The 7,288-nt window shown below is 34.5% G+C and overlaps 1 long non-coding RNA gene across 1 annotated transcript; it reads left to right on the top strand.

Moving 5' to 3' along the window:
• Positions 1–291: 291 nt before the first annotated feature.
• LOC127836678 (uncharacterized) lies at positions 292–6,326 on the top strand. Its single transcript, XR_008028867.1, has 4 exons — positions 292–838; positions 1,401–1,512; positions 4,176–4,256; positions 5,808–6,326. It is a non-coding gene; the product is annotated as an uncharacterized LOC127836678 (long non-coding RNA).
• The last annotated feature ends 962 nt before the right edge of the window (positions 6,327–7,288 follow it).

Genomic DNA, 7,288 nt, shown 5'->3' with positions numbered 1-7,288 from the left:
ATAATAAATCATATAAAACCACACATCACAGTAAAGGCTATTTATGAAGGTTACACACTTTAAAAAAAACGTCAATAGTCATTCCCTGTCACATTTTATTTAAAAATACGAATTTCGATACTTTCGATATTTACGTCAATGTATACATCTGCATTTAACGGTTAATCAACTCTATCGGATAGGCATTTACTATGGAAAGCCAAAGGGGACCCCCGCTAAAATACATATACTTATATAGTAAATATCGGGATTGTCATTTTTCGCGGAACTTTCACTTTCCGAGAAAAACCAATGCCAGCATGGCCATAAAACACTACATACAAATCGAAATCTAAAAAGCGCGGAACTTTCATATATTTTCCGTCGGAGCAATTATTTTTCAACCCTGTAGAAAAAGCGGGCTCAATTAATCGCGCGGAACCTTATTTATCTACTCTGTACAAATAGTAGTGTTTAAAATCGCGCGGAGATTGTAGAATGCTATTAAGAAGTCTATTAAAGAGAGAAAATCCAGTAAATACCAGATCCAAAAAGCGCGGAACACAAATATCGTCCGCGAAAATTAAGCATTGAATTACTGTACAAATCTCGGGTTGTTAGGTGTTAGAATCCCTAGTTACCCGAAAAATTTGATTGGATCCGATACTTAGAAATAACCAATCAGATACTTTGTAACAAATGCAACACAATCAGTGCGTTCAGTAAGTATAACGTTTCAAGATGGCGGAGCGAATTGCATGGTTATTGTTTCTACTCGATGGATTCGCAGATAATTCGGAAATAGATCAGATTGGGATCAATAACTTTATTGCATACGATCATTTACATGTATTACCAGGTTTGTATTTGTACTTTTTTAATATTGTGTAAAACTATCCGATAATATGTTGACAATTGTTAACTAAATGAGCCGCGTTCTGAGAAAACTGGGTTTAATGCATGTGCGTAGTGTCATCGCAGATTAGCCTGTGCAGTCCGCACATGCTAATCAGGGATTACACTTTCCGCTTTTATGGTATTTTTAATTTCAAGGAAGTCCCTCCTTACCGAAAATCAAGTTTATGCGGAAAGTGTCGTCCCTGATTAGCCTGTGAGGACTGCACAGGCTAATCTGGGATGACACTTTACGCACATGCACTAAGCCCAGTTTTCTCCGAATGCGACTGAAATAATAACTTATTGTAATGTAATGTACTTGTGTGTTGTATTCGTTCAGTTGAACGTCAATATATTAATACATTTATTTTTGTTTTCAACCTATTAATTAAAATAAGGTATTGTTTTTAATCCGTTTTTAGTTTCGTTATAGCTGACCTAGATTAAAACATTTCGTCATAAATTAATTAATAAAATTATTAATAAATTTATGTTTTAATATAATTTATATATAAATTTTGTAGGTGTGTGTTGCCAGTAATGGTCGAAGATATGCCAAACAAATTGTGCCTCTCTATACAGACAGATTTCAGGTCTCAATTTCGACTTCAAAGGTCTACATATCACTGATATCAGGTTTGTCAGCTATTGGTTTGTATTATTCTTATCCACATTGCAGCAAGAATAACTGGATAACTTAACTTTTCAATAGCTATTACATGTAGATCTAATTTAAATTAATCATGTTTCTAAATCATCCACTAAATGCGGCTAATTCTCCACTTGTTGGAAGTTTTTTGTGACAAAAACTTGGAGTAGATTTATTTTACTCCCAAACTTCCTTTAAGAAAGCCCAACAGCTGTAGAGTGATGGAAAATCTACTTCTTTAAAGTATTTATAAGTGAATAGACCCTTTTCACAATAAGCCAATATAGCAGGTAGTCAAATGATTGCAGAATTCCAGAATGAGGCTGAACGTGTAGAGATTTCTAATAATGCATCGCAATATCGCTCTGCTTTTGATCATTCAGCTAGATCTTCTTAATGATATTGCCAACACAAGTTGACTTCGTCAGAAATAGCCATTAATTACTTAATATATACTTTCCATTTTAAGTGCCAATATATGAAATACATTTTCCTGATTAAAGTACTTGTTTGTATTCTTGTTTGTATTATTTTTTTTACACAAACTCTGACACTCCAAGTATGGCTTTCAATTCTTAGTGTGTGTAAATAGACAGTCTAAAACTTATTGGATTATCTGACACTCTTTGTTTGCGCATTATTTGGGCGATTGATCAATTATTTTATTTATTGATAGATCTTGCGTTTAAATTGCCCTGTATTCAGCTCAAACCCATAACCTCTTTATGATCAGATACTGTGCAGACAAATACTAAATAACAACGTGATGTCATAAACCACATGTTGTAGATATCTGGTTATCTGGTCATTTAACACAATTAATGACACCTCCATGTGACCATGGCGTCTCGTGGTTGTAGCATTGCGTAGCCGTTTCTTGGAATAATTTAACACCGAATACTCAATTGTTGCTTTTACTGAACATAAAAGATATTGTCAACATTGAAAGTCATCTGTCCAAAAAGATTGTCAGAAACTAAATACTGTATACATATTAGCCAGTTTTATCATAATTATAAAGTGCTTTATACCTATATATTTTTAATATTTCAAAAATTTAATGCTAAACATTTGTGTCATTTTCTTCTATTTGATAGGACTTTGTCTGATGCTCGATTCAACTCTTACACGTTCTATAATTCATGAAATTGTACACATCCTACCTTTGAAAATTGTAGTCTTACAATACTTAGTATTGTATACTGCTAATTTATGACTTCGATTTGTGCAATAATCGATGTTTAGTCTTCAGACCACATTTACTCTGATGCTTATGGGTAACTGGAAATTGTATGCCCCTGGAAGGGTGGCATATAGCAGTTGAACTGTCCGTCAGTCAGTCAGTATGTCAGTCTGTCCGTCTGTCCAAAAATAAATTAACGTTGGCCATAACTTTTGCAACATTGAAGATAGCAACTTGATATTTGGCATGCATGTGTATCTCATGAAGCTGCACATTTTGAGTGGTGGAAGTTCAAGGTCAAGGTCGTCCTTCAAGGTCAAAGGTTAAAAAAATATATGTATAATTAAAAGCGGCGCAGTAGTGGGCATTGTGTTTCTGATGAACACATCTATTGTTATTTATAAAGATTAAATATAATTCATTAATATACACTAATAGTACATAACTTATGTCCTTGAATCATTATTTAGGTGTTATAATTTTTATATTTGAATTACTTATCAATTTTTTTACTTAACACAGCATGACATGTGATGGTTGTCTGTATGCATATGCTTGACTTAATTGTAACCAGTGTCAGTGCGCATTAAAATCTTGATATTCAACGCAATTTGCATTGCAAAAGAAAATGCAGTTCCACGTTCAGCCTTGTTCTGCAATTCAACACGTCAGGTGATATGATTGATATCTAAAAATAGTATCGGTGTTCATATTGTGAAACTGGTCTATTATTCGATACTGATTAATTTGATGAATCAAGTTAATTTTTGTTAAATATCTGTCAAATATTTATGCCCCCCTCCGAAGAAGAGCAGGTTTATTGTTTTGCACATGTCGGTCCGAATGTCCGTATGTCTGTCCACCAGATGGTTTCCGGATGATAACCCAAGAACGATTTTGCCTAGGATCATGAAACTTCATAGGTACATTGATCATGACTCGCAGATGACCCCTATTGATTTTCAGGTCACTAGGTCAAGGTCACGGTGACCCTCAATAGTAAAATTGTTTCCGGATGATAACTCAAGAACGCTTATGCCTAGGATCATGAAACTTCATAGGTACATTGATCATGACTCGCAGATGACCCCTATTGATTTTGAGGTCACTAAGTCGAAGGTCAAGGTCACGGTGACCCAAAATAGTAAAATGGTTTCCGGATGATAACTCAAGAACTTATGCCTAGGATCATGAAACTTCATAGGTACATAGATAATGACTCGCAGATGACCCCTATTGACTTTCATGTCACTAGGTCAAAGGTCAAGGTCACAGTGCCAAAAAACGTATTCACACAATGGCTGCCACAACAATTGACAATCCATATGGGGGGCATGCATGTTTTACAAACAGCCCTTGTTTGAAATTTATTTTATGACATTAAAGTAATGTATAGGGAATTTAGTTACCTAAACATACTTTGAAAAGAAATTTGAATTGTAAATGTATACTTCATTTATTTTGTAGGAATTCTGTACAACTGTGGAACCATGTATGGTACGTGACCGCACAATGTTGGTTGGCAAAAGGATATTGGAATAAGCAAAGGTAAATTGTATGTGAAGGAGTCTTGACAACTGCAAATATGGTTAGTTTTTTTGTAAGGCTCGCAGAAAGTGACCCTAGCCTTCATATATAAATAAAAAGCTGAAAGAGTATTTATGAAAAATCGTGTAATCGAGTTTGCAAAATGTTACATTTTATTTATAAGCTCATCTATTTTTTTTGAAAAAAAAAGAGATATTGTCATCATCTTGGCGTCTGCGTCGGTGTCGGCGTCCGGTTAAGTTTTGTGTTTAGGTCCACTTTTCTCATAAAGTATAAAGTATAAAACTTATTTACTTACTACCATGAGGGGACTGGGCAGGCAAAGTTAGATAACTCTGGCGTGCATTTTGACAGAATTATGTGCCCTTTTTATACTTAGAAAATTGAAAATTTGGTTAAGTTTTGTGTTTAGGTCCATTTTAATCCTTAAGTATCAAAGCTATTGCTTTCATACTTGCAACACTTACTATCATAAAGGGACTGTGCAGACAAAGTTATGTAACTCTGACTGGCATTTTGAAAGTATTATGTGCCCTTTTTATTCTTAGAAAATTGAAAATTTGGTTAAGTTTTGTGTTTTGGTCCACTTTACTCCTAAAGTATCATAGATATTGCTTTCATACTTGGAACACTCGCAAATTATCATAAGGGGACAGTACAGGACAAGTTGAATAACTCTGGTTGTCATTTTGACAGAATTATGGTCCTTTTCTTACTTAGTAACTTTGAATATATGGTTAAATTTTGTGTTTTCATCTACTTTACTTCTCAAGTATCAAGGCTATTGCTTTCAAATTCAAATACTGTCATGCTATCATAAGTTACTGTAGCTGGCAGGTTGAATTTTACCTTGACCTTTGAATGACCATGACTCTCAAGGTGAAATTATTAAATTTTGCTAAAATTTCCATAACTTCTTTACAAGCGTTACAAAGCAACTCTTATCTGACATACCACAATAGACTCCACCCAAACCATCCCCCACGCCCCCCCCAAAAAAAAGAAAAAAGTACTTTTTTTTTCATTTTGAAAGATCATCTAATAAATGACCACACCCTCACACTATACCCCCTGCCCATTTTTTTTAAACATGGCTAAAAAACACAAATATTTATTTTTATCATTTTTTCATTTTTGGAAGATAGTGTAATAAATTACCACACCACCACACTATACCCCCTTCTCCACCCCACCTCTCCCTCCTTTGTGATTGAAGTATTGAGATAGGTCCCTTCAACTTTAAAAAAAATAGATGAGTGGTCTGAACCCGCAGGGAGGTGCTCTTGTTAACAATCAAATGAGACATAACTTAGAAGCTTCACTTCATTTACTTTGTCAGGCTGGCGTAGTGGATATGGTGTTCACCTAGTGATGGGAACATTTTGGGTTCAACCCTGTTTATTAGCGGTCTCTTTATCTTCTTATATACAAAGTACTGATTACTCCCAGAAAACGGACTCTAGAATGTCTTAATAAGCATAAAGCTTTCAATGCAATCAAGCATAATTAATATGGCTAAACTCTAGCATGAATTTTACTTTTGTATTTCAGGGACTCAACATTACACAGTCATTTCAACATGTAGAGTCTTGTCAGCAATGATGGAGCAGTACATCAGATTTCCAGAATCTCGTCATGAACTGAAGATCATTGCCTATGGATTTCATGAATGATGTAAAATGATTGGACTGTTGATGGAACCCACAGTGCATGTCCTGCTTCAACATCTGAGCATAGGTCCTTGTTTATCAGCAGTTTAGTTCTTCAAGCAGTCTGTGACAGTAACTTGAAATGTTTGGACATATGACCTGGATGGCCAAGTTCTGTGCATGATGCCCATTTAAATAGGAACGGCCCAATGGCGCATTAAATGGACATTTTTCGAATGTTCTCGAGGATTCAGCTTACCGCCTGACAAGAAATCTTGCTTTTTGTTCCGTATCGAGGCCATGGACATTTGTATCATTTGCAAAAGATACTGCTATATTTGTGCCTTTGTTCATGCTTTATAGTTGATTAACAATTGGAAGCCGTAACCTGTTTTATAGGATGGTGTTAGTGGGACAATGAATTTTGTAAAGATTTAAAGACTGGAAAAGATAATTAAAAGTCAAAAGAGTTTTGCTATTGTTAAGCATGCTTTATTGATTTGTAATGTTAGAAAGATAGCATTATTAACAGAATAAAATGTCCATAATTTGAATATTCTACTGTTTTCAGCAACATTTAATTTGATATAGTACAAAATGCTGCATCATGTTATATCATCATCTGTTTTGTGAACAATGACCTTTCAATGTATATTTAATAATTTGTCAATGGGTGTTACACGCATAAGCCCTACCATTACCCCAAAAAGGAATTGCTTAGGAGTTTTGCCACCTTCTAGAGAAAAATACTTCTCAGAAACAATTGCATTTTGGAAAGTCTATGGCTAGTAAAATTTGGATTCCTTTTGGATACCCAAGGTTACCAATTTATGTTTAATGAATTTGCAATAAAAAGCTTTGACAGAACATAATGTCACAGAGTCGAACACGTGTATGGAATAAAGTGGAAGTTGATTAAATGAGTAATACACATTATATGCTTCTTTGATTAAAAGTTTGTGTTTTCACTAAAACTGCAAACATAGTAAGCTTTAAAGTATTGCAACTAAATAAAAGATTCAGATTTAAATTGTATTATTTGAATGCACTGTCTAATACATATGAGCCTCGCTCTGTGAAAAAGGGGTTTAATGCAAGTGCACTCCAGATAAGCCTGGGCAGACCGCACAGGCTAATCAGGGAGGATACTAAACGCACATGCATTAAACCCCTTTTTCACAGAGCAAGGCTCATATATGTTCAATAAACCAAAGATAATCAAAAACAAAATGAGACATTTAACCCTGTACCACTCAAAAACGCACTAAGACACATTCGAGAATAAATTTAATTTAAGACCTTTCTTACTATATTAAAGTTTTAAAGGCTTTGTTTAAAATTAAATAAATCATACAAACACGTCACTGTTTATTTAAATGTTTC

The sequence above is a fragment of the Dreissena polymorpha genome, chromosome 6, assembly GCF_020536995.1.
Source record: "Dreissena polymorpha isolate Duluth1 chromosome 6, UMN_Dpol_1.0, whole genome shotgun sequence".
NCBI lineage: Eukaryota > Metazoa > Mollusca > Bivalvia > Myida > Dreissenidae > Dreissena > Dreissena polymorpha.
Note: the sequence above shows the minus strand (reverse complement) of the source record. Positions and strands in the feature narration are given on the sequence as shown.